General features: G+C 50.4%; 1 protein-coding gene across 10 annotated transcripts in view; it reads left to right on the top strand.

The window, feature by feature from the left end:
- LOC121855095 (fasciclin-2-like) overlaps positions 1-14,220 on the top strand; it is a 120,825-nt gene that overhangs the window by 45,513 nt on the left and 61,092 nt on the right. Inside the window, exon 1 of one of the 10 annotated variants that reach the window (XM_042349929.1) lies at positions 5,794-6,540. The exons of the other annotated variants lie outside the window; for them this stretch is intronic. The gene's annotated coding sequence lies outside the window, so the exon portion shown is untranslated. Of the gene's footprint in view, positions 1-5,793; positions 6,541-14,220 lie in introns of those variants that run through there. 10 annotated transcript variants of the gene reach the window in all.

Here is a 14,220-nt window from a genome sequence, read left to right as displayed (position 1 = left end):
TTTTGTGGTGGTAATGGTGGTGATGGTGTGAGGTGGTGATAGTGAGACCTGCCGCCCCTGTCCCGTCTTTGTGGTGGTAATGGTGGTCATAGTGGTGTGGTGGTGATGGTGATGGTTGTAGAACTGTGGTGGTGAAGGTATGGTGGTGTGATACTTGAAAGTTCTGTGGTGGTGCTATGGTAGTGTGGGTTTATGGGCGTGTGGGCGTGGGTTATGGGCGTGGGTGTGGGTTATGGGCGTGTGGGTGTGGGTTATGGGCGCGTGGGCGTGGGTTATGGGCGTGTGGGCGTGGGTTATGGGCGTGTGGGTGTGGGTTATGGGCGTGTGGGTGTGGGTTATGGGCGCGTGGGCGTGGGTTATGGGCGCGTGGGCGTGGGTTATGGGCGTGTGGGCGTGGGTTATGGGCGTGTGGGCGTGGGTTATGGGCGTGTGGGCGTGGGTTATAGGCGTGTGGGCGTGGGTTATGGGCGTGTGGGCGTGGGTTATGGGCGTGTGGGCGTGGGTTATGGGCGTGTGGGCGTGGGTTATGGGCGTGGGCGTGGGTTATGGGCGTGTGGGCGTGGGTTGTGGGCGTGTGGGCGTGGGTTGTGGTGGGTTATGGGCGTGTGGGCGTAGGTTATGGGCGTGTGGGCGTGGGTTATGGGCGTGTGGGTGTGGGTTATGGGCGTGTGGGCGTGGGTTATGGGCGTGTGGGCGTGGGTTATGGGCGTGGGCGTGGGTTATGGGCGTGTGGGCGTGGGTTATGGCGTGTGGGCGTGGGTTCCTTCACTGACATATCTCTCTCTCTCTCTCTCTCGATAAGAATTTATACGTAGAGAGAAAGTGTGTGTGTGTGTGTGTGTGTGTGTGTGTGTGTGTGTGTGGTGTTGATAACGCCATCATTGTGTGTCGTTATCGTGAGGAGGTAGTGGGGGGGAGAGAGGAGGGGTGATGAGGAGGGGGAGGGGGTGGTGAGGAGGGGTCTGTTATAGGTTAAAAAGCCACCGCCCACATACCCATAGTGTTGTTTCCGCTACTGTTGGTCCGGCCCACACCTCAACCCATGATGTGCCTTGGCTCTAACCCCTCCACTCCCCCACCTCACAGCCCCCATAACCTAAACTCTTCATTTTTCTTCCCCAACCTACACTTCCTCCCTTTCACCTCTCCTTTCCTCCCCCCTACAGTCTCCCTCTCCTTCTATCGCTTCATCCCCTCCCTCACCCCTCCCTCCTCCCTCCCTCACCCCCATTCCTTATCGTATCGGTTATCGGGTCCATTAAATTTATCTGTCCGAAACTGAAAATCCGTAAGTGTTAGTGGGTAAAAGACTCGATTGTCGTGCGTGCTGTTTTTTCCTCGCATTTTGCTGCTGTACACACACACACACACACACACACACACACACACACACACACACACACACACACGGTGACAACATCTGTGACTTAATCTAGATAATAACGTCACCATAATGAGTCGATCCTGGTGGTGACTATGACCTGGTGACTGTGACCTGGTGACTCATGACCTGGTGACTCATGACTGGTGACTCGTGACCTGGTGACCCATGACCTGGTGACTCATGACCTGGGACTCTGACCCAGGACTCATGACCTGGTGACTCACCTGGTGACTATGACCTGGTGACTTGACCTGGTGATCGACCTGACTCTAGTTTAATTAACATGCGGACGTCACAGTAGCGTGTTGAGGAGGTAAACAGAGAGGGTAGTGTGTGGGTGGGTGGGTGGGTCGTAGTGTGTGTGTGTGTGTGTGGTGGCATGTAGTGTGGGTGGGCTGTAGTGTGTGTGTGTGTGTGTGGGTGGGTCGTAGTGGTGTGGGTGGGTCGGGTGTGTGGGCGGGTCATGTCAGCCCTTACACCGCCCTCTCAATGGGGCTCTTGATGCCACGTCTAACCCGCCCGTTATTGCAGGGCTAGGGGCGTGTTGCTAATGTTGCAATACCTCTCTCCCCTCACCCTCCTCCTACCTCCCTCCTCCTTCCCTCCTCCCCCTCCTCCTACTCCTCCCTTCCTTCCTCCTCCTCCTTCTCCCTCCCCTCTCCTCCCTCCCCTCCTCTCCTCCTCCTCTCACCTTCCCCCTCTCACCTTCCCCTCATGATAACCTTTTCACTTGCGTCCTAGTGTGTGGAGGGAGGGGGGGCGGAGGGGAGGATATGAAGAGGGACTGGGAAGGTGAGGGAGATGAAGGAGTTCAGGGGAGGAGATGAGGAGATGAAGGAGTTCAGGGGAGGAGATGAGGGGAGGAGAAATGAGGACAAGATTAGAGAGAAGGAAGGAGAGAGAGAGAGAGAGTCTTGACACATCACAGTAACACACGATACAAAGGGCCGATTATCTCTTCTGTGAACGTAAGATAATCCATGTAAACACCTTTCCTGTTGTGTGTGTGTGTGTGTGTGTGTGTGTGTGTGTGTGTGTGTGTGTCATGCCCAGTACCAAGTTGGAATCTCTCTAACACGCCGGTCGCTGTCACCTTAACTGCCCTCAAGTGGGTATCATGATTCCCTCGTTACGTAGCACTTCTCTTCTCTCTCTCTCAGTGAAAGTAGAGAGTAGAATAACTGAGTGAAAGTTGATGAAGAACGAGGATTAACACGAAATTGATGAGTAGACGGTAGATTAAGTGTAGACAGATTAGTGTGGGTAGACGGTAGATTTAGTGGGTAGACGGTAGATTAGTGTGGGTAGACGTGTGATTAGTGAGGGTAGATGGTAGATTAGTGTGGGTAGACGGTAGATTAGTGTGGGTAGACGGTAGATTAGTGTGGGTAGACGGTAGATTAGTGTGTACGGTAGATTAGTGTGGGTAGACGGTAGATTAGTGTGGGTAGACGGTAGATTAGTGTGGGTAGACGGTAGATTAGTGTGGGTAGACGGTAGATTAGTGTGTGGGTAGACGGTAGATTAGTGTGTAGACGGTAGATTAGTGAGGGTAGACGGTAGATTAGTGTGTAGGTAGACGGTAGATTAGTGTGGGTAGACGGTAGATTAGTGTAGGTAGACAGGAGTAGATGACAAATGGTATATATATATTGTGACATTAAATTCTGGTCATCACAGGAGGTGCGGAGGTATCCTGTGGTGGTGATGGTGGTGGTGAGTGTGTTGAAGTGAGTCATGTGTATAAGGACATGACTACACACACACACACACACACACACACACACACACACACACACACACACACAGTTGGTTGGGTTAGATTGGTAGACTGGGGCCCCATAAGATTTGGACTGGGGCCCGTTTGACCTGTCACCATCACCCAGGCCAGATACAACCTCTACTAGGCCTCCGCATTCCCCTCCCTCCCCCCCGTCTCCCCTCCCTCCCCCTCCCCACTCAGGTAACCAACAGGTGGATGTTGCATGATAACTGGTCGCACCTCTCCCTCCCCCTCCTCCTCCATCACCACCACACACCTTTTTCTCCCCACCACCACACCTTCTCCCCCTCCATCACCACCTTTGTGAGGGAGGAAAGGAGGAGAAGGGGAGGGATTGGAATGAGGAAATTGGTAGACAGAAAGGAAAACACGACTGATTTCCTCAACAATTTTAATAAGAAACCTTCCCATTTTCCTCACCATTTTACATGAAGAATAGGTATTGGGTGTAATGAGCCGCCCACATGTATAGGCCGCCCACATGTATAGAACGCCCATCCATAATACACTCCTGTCATGCATTTCTTCACTATTAATCATGTCAATTTACGCTCCACACACTCGGCCTTGTGTGTGTGTGTGTGTGTGTGTGTGTGTGTGTGTGTGTGTGTGTGTGTGTGTGTGTGATGCGATGCGATGCGTAGTTAACAAAATTCACTTGAAGACAGACAGGCAGACAGACAGACAGGCAGACAAGACAGGCAGACAGACAGGCAGACAGACAGACAGACAGACAGACAGACAGACATATATTAATCGTAAAATGAAAATAAAAATATCATAAAATGTCTACTGAATAAAATATGAACAGTTAAATAAAACAAAAACATATTTAGAAAACAAAAAAAACACAAAATTATCAGCAGCTAGGGTGTTGTTGAAGATAATCATGGAAGTATATCCTGTCGGCCCATATCCTGTTGCTTTAATTATAACATGGGATTCTAGAGTTTGGTTATAATTAGCTTTTGTTATCGAGGTGTAAAGATAGACCTTGGTGAGTTAGATTGTGTGTTTGGTTTGGTTGGTTGAGCTTAGGTTTGGCTTGGTAGGTTAGGTTTGGTAGAGGAGGTGTTGGGTTTGGTTAGGCTTGTAGGTTTGGAGGTTGGTTTGGTTTGAGGTTTTGGTTAGGTTAGGTAGTTCAAATGACATTCTTTTGGTGTGTTTCATGTACCTAACCCCATCAAAATCATACGTACTCGTCTAATCCTGAGTACTCGATTTCATGTACTCTACCAGATGTTGAGTACTCGCCGGATAATTGGGTAAAAGTTCTGGGGGGGATTCGAACGGGCGGATAAATTGCCAATAACTTCTTGGGGGGGCTGACAAAGCATGGACCACTCAGCCAGCCTTTGTTTATGGTTGGACCCAGGGTGAAGGCGGTCCGATTTAGCCCCGTCTGATTTGATAATAGCAAGGGAGGTTATCTAGCAAGGGAGGCTATCTGACACTGTCCTCTTGAGCCTTCTCCCTCTCTCCCTATGTTAGCTGATGGAGGAAGGAGAGAAGGAAAGGCAGTTTAGGGTAGGGAGAGGGGAGGGGAGAGGGGGGAGGGGGGGAGATAGTGAGGAGAATTGAAGAAGGTGAAAGTCTCTCTCCTCTCTCTCTCTCTCTCTCTCTCTCCTCTCTCTCTCTCTCTAGGATTAAAGACGTCCTACTAATGAAATTCTTCTCCCCTCTTTACCCTCCTCTCTCTATCCTCTCTCCATCCCTCTTCATACCCTCTCCCCTCTATTCTATCCCCCATCTAACACGTAACAAGACTGTGATTTCCAAGGATAACTTAGCGAGATAGTAGAGAGGAAAATTTGAATACAAATTCTCTTATGGACGGACGGACGGAACAGGACAGGAACGGAACGGAACGGAACGGAACGAACGGAACGGAACGGAACAGGACAGGACAAGATAACTGGTGACGTCTTCCTGTTGCTTGAGCTGGGGATGTAGGTCGGGGAGGGGGGTGGGGAGGGGGCGGGGAGGCCTTGGTGTGTGTGTTCTATTTTTCCCCACAATGTGATGTTACAAGATGAACAACTGATATTGTTCACTTTTGTTCATCATCTAGAACACAGAACAACAATATGAACAATTATTAATGTTCACTATATTATTTTGAGAGTTAAATGTCATAGTAAGATAAAGTCATATTATTATTATTATTATTATTAATATATATATTATTATATATTATTTATCGTCAATATCATCATCATCACCAGTATCGTCATCATCATCGTCATCATCATCATCATCATCATCATCATCATCATCGTCATCATCATCATCACACTACAATGATACAGTCACCACATATAACAAAGGATTCCGGGAAAAATTTTTGTCGCATCCTTTAGAAATTACATCCGTCTCCCCTTCCCTCCGCCCTCCGCCCCCGCCTTGACCACACCCTCCCTCATTCTCACTACACCACCTCCCTTACTACACCACTCCCTTACCACACCCCCTTCCTCCACTCTCCCTCACCACACCCCTCCCCTTCCCCTTCCGCTGAGTCACCGAGAACATCCGAAAGAGCCCGAACTAAAGCATGACACACACAAGCCTACACCAGTCGTCGTGTGGGTCGCCTGAGAGCAGTTAGTCTCAACATCTTGTGCAGTGAGGGCCTTTGGACACACACACACAAAGAGCTCTTCACTATACTGTACCCCACCCTCCACACTACCTCCCTCCACTGTGTTCTGGATTAGTTGGTGTAAACAGTAAATTCGTGTGAACAAAGGGGTCGTTTTACAGTGCCCTTCATTAGTGTGTGACAGTGTTTTGTTTGATACTGTCTTCAACTCCTGTCTATCAACGGGTCGTGTCTTCAGTTGCTGTCAATCAACGTGTCATCAATTCCTGTCTATCAACGGATCCTGGCATCAATTCCTGTCTATCAACGGATCTTGGCATCAATTGCTGTCTATCAACGGATCTTGGCCTCAATTCCTGTCTATCAACGGATCTTGGCCTCAATTCCTGTCTGTCAACGGATCTTGGCCTCAATTCCTGTTTATCAACGGATCTTGGCATCAATTCCTGTCTACCAACGGATTTTGGCCTCAATTCCTGTTTATCAACGGATCCTGGCATCAATTCCTGTCTACCAACGGATTTTGGCCTCAATTCCTGTTTATCAACGGATCCTGGCATCAATTCCTGTTTATCAACGGATCTTGGCATCAATCTCTGTCTATCAACGGATCCTATCTTGAATTCCTGTCTATCAAAGCCTGTCCATCAACGCTTGCCTCCTTTTTGGTCTGTCAATCTAGTCTGTCAACACCGTCTATCCGGCACACGTCTCCCCCTATCACCGCCCTCAACTTGACAGACGGGTGAGCTGATTTTCTTCAATCCAGTGGTAAGTTCATTCCTATTCCATTCTGTTCCATCAGTTTTCTCCATTCCATCAGTCTGTTCCACTAGAGTTCATTCCTTGAGTCCCTATTCCATAAATTCCCATTCCATCAATTCCCATTCCATAAATTCCCATTCCATCAATTCCCATTCCATAAATTCCCATTCCATCAATTCCTATTCCATCAATTCCCATTCCACCAATTCCCATTCCATCAATTCCCCTCCCATCATTTCCCATCCCATCAACTACCATTCCATAAACTGCCTCGTTGGGTCGTTAATCGTACCCAGTAATCTGTATATTATGCAAATCGGACAAAAATCGATATGTTGGCCGGATTCCCTCACCCCAAAATCTGACACAAGTGAGCCGATTTACACAAAATACCGCAACATCAGTGGACCGATTTACGTTAAAAAATCTGACAATTCTGGGCCCGACTTACATTAAAATCTGACAATTCTGGGCCGACTTGCATTAAAAATCTGACAATTCTGTGCCGACTTGCATTAAAATCTGACAATTCTGTGCCGACTTACATTAAAAATCTGACAATTCTGTGCCGACTTGCATTAAAAATCTGACAATTCTGTGCCGACTTGCATAAAAATCTGACAGATTACGTGTTCGGTGCAGGTTGATTTCCCCCAAAAAATCCGTGACTGGTCTGCCTTGGAACTCAGGAAGAAAAAACAGATGACATGACGAAATCTGACCTTCACTACAGATTTTCCTAGTGTGTGTGTGTGTGTGTGTGTGTGTGTGTGTAAACCACCCCACTCAATCACCATCACTACCACCAACACCAAACAAGGCGAGGGGTAGATATATGGTTGGTTGAGACTACACACAACAAAACACACACACACACACTCACACACACTCTCACACACACACACACACACACACACACACACACACACACACACACACACACACACACACACCAGTAACTTAGCACAATCGATAGCGTCTTAAAATTATCTTCCACTTGTGTGAACTACTCTCTCTCTCTCGTGACGTAGCTCGAGTGGGTGAAGAAATGTTATCTGTCTGTCTGTCTGTCAGTTTGTGTTTACTGTATGTCTGAGTGTCTGTCTGTCTCTGTCTGACCTTTTGAGACGCGTATGAAAATTAATGGGACCAATGTTATTCTGAAGAAGAGAGAGAGAGAGAGAGAGAGACCAGCAATTAGTACTGAATGACCAATAAACAACTGGATGATGATGGAGGGAGGGAGGAGGGAGAAAGTGAGGAGGAGGACTACTACTACTACTACTACTACTACTACTACTACTACTACTACCACCCACCTGGTCGTGTTTACAATATTCACGAGATGACTTAATTAACTTCTCAAAGGTAGTGACATCGTTAATCAACCCCTGCCCCTCCCCCCCGCCCCCTCCCTTCCTCGTACTGGGAAGAAGAAGAAGAGGAGGAGGAGTTCTGGTACATAATCGCCGCCATTTTGAAGTTTTAGTGTGATATTGACTCCATTTTGTCGAGTCTCAGTGTAGTATCGCGGCCATTTTGTGACTGTCTTAGAGAACAGTTGTTTGTCTCACACCTCACAACCTAACTCTCCATCACCCCCCCCCTCACTCCCCTCACTCTACGTCCTCACTCCTCCGCCCTCACCCCCTCACGCCCCCCCTCACTCCCTCACGTCCCTCACTCCCTCACGCCCCCCTCACCCCCTCACGCCCCCCCTCACGTCCTCACCCCTCACCTCCCCACGTCCCCCTCACTCCCTCACCCCCCACCCCTCACGCCCCTCACCCCCACGCCCCCTCACCCCCTCACGCCCCCCTCACCCCCTCACGCCCCCACCCCTCACGTCCCCTCACTCCCTCACGCCCCTCACCCTCACGCCCCTCACGTCCCACCCCCTCACGCCCCCCACGTCCCTCCCTCACGCCCCCCTCACGCCCTCACGTCCCCTCACGCCCCTCACGCCCCTCACGTCCCTCACCTCCCCTCACGTGGTAGTATTGTTACCACAGCCCTCAAGGTCATTCAGCTTCCAATGGGGTCCACTGTGTTGGGGGTCCACCTGGGCCCTGAACTACACACCGCACGCGAGGGGAGAGTCACTGGGGTCCCTCACTGCCCTCACCTGGAGTTTTTCTTTCATTCGTCCTTCATCTCTGCCCTACCCCTCCTCCCCCCTTTCTTCCCTCCCCTTTCCCTTCTTCCCTTCCCTCCTCCCTCTTCTTCCTCTCCTCCTAACCTCTTCTTCTGACCCTCACCTCCCGTCAAGAGGTGCCCAATAAACCAGCCCCTAGCGAGCAAATTGTAAAAAATTGTCTTTACTCAAGTCTATCCATCACCCTCTCCGCCCTCCCCTCCCTCCATCACCCTTTCTCCGCCCCTCCCCTCTCCTCCATCACCCCTCTGCCCCCACCGCCTCTCCTCCATCACCCCTCTCCGCCCCCACCGCCTCTCCTCCATCACCCCCTTCATAGTACCTCTAGGCCGTCCCACTCCCCTCTCCCACTCCCTCTCCTACTCCTCCCCTCTCCACCCCCACACCCTTCTTATCCGTCTACCTTCATTCATCCTTCCATTCACCTCCGCCTACCTTTTCTCCCGCCCTCCTTCCACCTTAGGCCCACCCTCTCCGCCCACCCTCTCCGCCCGTCTCCGTCCGTCGTGAACCGTATCTAAGCCCCGTTTCTTGTTTCCTCTCCAGTGCTGAGGTCGTGTGTAATCACTGTTAATACAATCACCTTGTGTAATGTAATCACCCTTGGCCTTGTTGAGGTGAGTCACGCTTGATTGGATTTGTTGTCCGCTACGCTTTGGGGGGAGGAGCTGGGTAGGACTCGAGGAGGAGGTTGGAGGGTGAGGAGCTGAGGAGGAGGTTGAGGTGAGGGAGCTGAGGAGGGGAGGTGAGGAAATGAGGAGAGGAGGAGGGGAGGAGGTGAGGTGAGTTAGCTGAAGAGGAGGTTGGAGGTTGGTAATTGAGGAGGAGGAGGTTGGAGAGTAGTTTGAGGAGGTAGAGAGAGAGAGGCATGTGCTCACCATTCACCCGGATAACTTGAAGTAACGATTTGTACCTCCTCCACACACTATCCTCCTCCTCCTCCTCTTCTCCCTCCTCCTCTTCTTCCCCTCCTCCTCCTCTTCTTCCCCCTCCTCCTCCTCCTCCTCTTCCTCCTCCTCCTCTTCCTCCCTCCTCCTCCCTCCTCCTCCTTCTTCCCTCTTCTTTTCCTTGTTCCTCTTGTTCTTCCTCTGCTCCTCGTTCTTGGAAAGGTCATCTCCCTCCCCACCCCACCTCCCCCCTCTCCTCCCACTCCCTCCCTCCTCCCCACTCCCCTCCCTCTCACTATCAATATCTCAACTCTTCAACGTTTGTTTTCATCGCTTGTGTGTGTGTGTGTGTGTGTGTGTGTGTGTGTGTGTGTGTGTGTGTGTGTGTGTTTATATTTCTTCTCTCTCTCTCTCTCTTCTCTCTCTCTCTCTCTCATGAAAACACACCTTGTTAGCATAATGCCACTGCTCTATCACCCCTCCTCCTCACCACCCCCCACCTATCCATCCCTCATCAGCGTTAACATAATGCCAGCTCTCACCGTCGTTCCAGGTCTCTACTTCTGTGTCCCCTCGATGTAAAAAGCAATTCTCTTATCCTATGCCTCGACAGCTATTAGTATTTCTCTCCCTCTTTTTTCCCTTTCTCCTGAGACTTCCCTCCCTCTCCCTCCCCCCACCGTTTCTTTCCCTCTTTTTCCCTCATGTGCTTCCTCCCTTCTCTTATTCTTTTATTTCCCTCTTTCTGTTCCGCCCCTTTTTTTCACCCGTTTTACTATCTTTTATTACTATTCTTTTTTTCCCTTTCCCTTCCCCTCCTTCCCCTTCCCTACACCTCTACTCTCCTCTCCTTTCCTTCTCTATCTCCTCGCTTCTCCACACCATGATACCCCTCACTCACACCTCATCTCCCTCATCGCCAGCCCTCCTCCCTCTCCCCATCACTCCTCACCTCTCCTTCCCTCCCCCCTCACGTCCAACACATTAATTTCCCTAACAAAATGAGGGAGAGGATGGGAGGAGGGGAAGTGGGGGGGGGTGTAGGTTTTCTGCTCACTAGCGTTCGTATAGTGTGAAGAGGAGGAGGAGGAGGAGGAGGAGGAGGAGGAGGAGGAGGAGGAGGAGGAGGAAGAAGAAAGAGAAGAGGAGGAGGAGGAAGAAGAGAAGAAGGAGGAGGAGGAGGAGGAATCAATAAAGGAATGACTATTTATTTTTTCTCTCCTCTTAATCTCGTAAAGGAGGTGTTGAGGGAGGTCTCTCTCTCTCTCTCTCTCTCTCTCTCTCTCTCGATAGAGAGATCAGCTACCAGTCGATCGAACCAATGCTATATCGATCAAGAGAGAGAGAGAGAGAGAGAGAGAGAGAGAGAGAGAGAGAGACCCATAAGCTCAGCACACACCACACCTAACTACCTGAGGAAGCGAGATGATTAAAAACAGTGAGTATAGTGAGTATTGTGTGTGATGCACTGGGGGTGGGCGTACTGTTGTCGTGTGTGTGTGGTGTGGCCGCACTGTTGTGGCGCGGTGCGGTGTGGGGCGTGGGCGGTGCGGTGGGGCGCGTATTGCCGTGGGCGGGTGCGGTGGGGCGTGGGCTGGTGCGGTGTGGGGCCGGGCGTACTGTTGTCGGGCGGGTGCGGTGTGGGGTCGTGGGCGTACTGTTGTCGTGGGCGGGTGCGGTGGGGCCGTGGGCGTACTGTTGTCGTGGGCGGGTGCGGTGTGGGGTCGGGCGTACTGTTGTCGGGCGGGTGCGGTGTGGGGTCGTGGGCGTACTGTTGTCGGGCGGGTGCGGTGTGGGGTCGGGCGTACTGTTGTCGTGGGCGGGTGCGGTGTGGGTCGGGCGTACTGTTGTCGGGCGGGTGCGGTGTGGGGTCAACCAGACACTTCACTCAGTATCACCTTTAACACCGTGCTGGGCGGGCTGGCGGGCGGGCTCCTGTCTCCTGATGGTGGTGATAGTGGTGGGGGTGATGGTGGTGATAGTGGTGGTGATAGTGGTGGTGATAGTAGTGGTAGTAGTGATTTATGATAATAAAAATACTGTATAAGGAAGTAAAAATAATATAAATTCTCTCCCCTCACCTCCTCCACCTTCCTTCTCCCACACCCCTCTCTCCCCCTCCCTCCCACATCCCCCAGTGCTATATATTAATAAAATCACTACAATAAAATAAACTTGCATTATGACGTTGATTTCAAGTTGCAATTCTAACATGCACGGGTTGATGATGATGATGCAATATTAGCGTCTATCAACTTGCAATATCTCGTTGAACTGAGATGTGCATTGCAATATCGTTTACGTTATATACTACAAGAGGTCATCAACTTGCTATATTAGACCTTTTATATTGCAATTTTGACGTGGTTGCAATAACGCGTTTAATGGTATCAAGTTGCAATATCGTGTTTGTTTTTGAGATTGCAATATCATTAATGTGTGTGAGTGGTCTGTAGGCTTCACTGTTCGTTAATTTGTTACCTAAGTGTGTACAAAAAGGTGATATTTATTATATTATTTGGTGTACAACTGACGGGTGACTTAGCTAAGTGTTTTGGTCGGTGGGTGATGTGATTTAGCCTCTCTCTCTCTCTCTCTCTCTCTCTCTGTTTTAATAAACCCCAGTTCTAATAGACCCCAGTTCTACTAGACCCCAGTTCTACTAGACCCCAGTTCTATAGACCCCAGTTCTAATAGACCCCAGTTCTAATAGACCCCAGTTCTAATAGACCCCAGTTCTAATAGACCAGTTCTAATAGACCCCCACAGACCCCAGTTCCCACAGACCCCAGTTCTAATAGACCCCAGTTCCAATAGACCCAGTTCACAGACCCAGTTCTAGCCCCAGTTCCACAGACCCCAGCTCCCACAGACCCCAGTCTAATAGACCCCAGTTTTAATAGACCCCAGTTCTAATAGACCCAGTTCATGCCAGTTCTATTAGACCCCAGTTCTAATAGACCCCAGTTCAAATAAGTCTACTAGACCCCAGTTCTATAGACCCCAGTTCTATAGACCCCAGTTCTATGGACCCCAGTCGTTCTAATGCCCTCGACCCCAGTTCTAATAGACCCAGTTCTATTAGACCCCAGTTCTATTACCCGTTCTAATAGACCCCAGTTCTAATAGACCCAGTTCTACTAGACCCCAGTTCTAAAGACCCCAGTTTAATAGACCCCAGTTTTAATAGACCCCAGTTCTAATAGCCCAGTTTTAATAGACCAACAGTTCTAAAGACCCTGGTTCTTTAGACCCGGAAATCAGGCCAGGTGAACCCAGGTAGGCACGTGATGCTCCTGATCTTTCCAGGAAATTGCTACTACAACTACAGTCACGTGCTTCTGTGTCCTGCCCGCCCGCCCCCGCCCGCCCACCCCACCTCCACCCACACCCACCACCCCACCCCACCCCCCCCCACCCCACCCCACCCCACCCCACCCCCCTCTCGCCTTTGTAGGTGTGGCACATCAGTAGGGGTGTGGTGGGGAATGTCAGTGGTGGTGATGTTGTCTTTATAAGCGGAAGAGGTGGTGGGGGTTGAATGTGGTGGCGTGGTTAGTGTGGTGGCGTGGTTAGTGTGGTGGGAAGGACATACTATCGTGGTTAGTAAGGTGAGATAAGGGTGGTATTGTGGTTGGGGGTGGTGGTTACTACTGTGGTGGATGATATGGCATTGATAGGGAGGGGGGAGGAGGGTGAGAGGAGATGCACTTACTGAACACGAATGACGATCCCCCCACCATATCCTTCTTCCGTCACCTACTGCCCTCCTCCCCCTCCTCGTCATTCTCCAATCTCCCCACTACAAGTCTCTCTCTCTCTCTCCTCCTCCCCCTCCTCTCTCCCTCTCTCTCTCTCTCTCTCGACAACCCCTTTAGTATGATGATTAAACCCCTACAGTATGGTGTGTAGAGGGGAGATGAGTAGTGGGTGGGGGGTGGGGGCGCCCTCCCTCTGGCGTAACTACAGGAGCGTTACCATGACAACCATTGTGCCCCCTCCCCCCTCACTACCCAAAGTCACCTCCTGTAACCTGCCATATACCTGTAATGGCTTCTGTAACCTGTAATCTGTTCTGTACTTTGAAATTTGTTGAGTTGGGTTAGGTTGGATGATCCCGTGTACGCAATGACCACATGTGTACGCAATGACCACCCGTATGCACTGACCACCCGTGTACGCAAGAACTCGAGGGTCAACATCTCCCCCCAAGCCGTGTACGCAACAGCCGTGTCCTCCCGTGTGAGTGGGTGACCGTGTTATCAGTGGATCAAGGATTTAGAACCAGCTTAGAGACTTGCTGTTATCAGTGCTTCCAGGGACCCCGTGTGGTTGGTCACTGCTCACTAAGATAAGGTTCAAAATGGCGCCCAAATCACACTGAGACTCTATCTTAGCATATGTTATGGGGTTAGGTTAGGTGAGACTCTACCTTACTACTGAGACTCTACCTTAACTACTGAGACTCTACCCTTAACCTAGATACTGAGACTCTCACCTAATTACTGAGACTCTACCTTAACTACTGAGACTCTCTACATACTACTGAAACTCTACCTTAACTACTGAGACTATCTACCTTAACTTAGATACTGAGTCTCTCTGTAACTACTGAGACTCTACCTTACTACTGAGACTCTACAT

Source organism: Homarus americanus, unplaced genomic scaffold (genome assembly GCF_018991925.1).
Source record: "Homarus americanus isolate GMGI-L3 unplaced genomic scaffold, GMGI_Hamer_2.0 scaffold6565, whole genome shotgun sequence".
Classification (NCBI taxonomy): Eukaryota; Metazoa; Arthropoda; class Malacostraca; order Decapoda; family Nephropidae; genus Homarus; species Homarus americanus.
The sequence above is the reverse complement of the archived record's forward strand: the minus strand, read 5'-3'. Positions and strand labels throughout refer to the sequence as shown.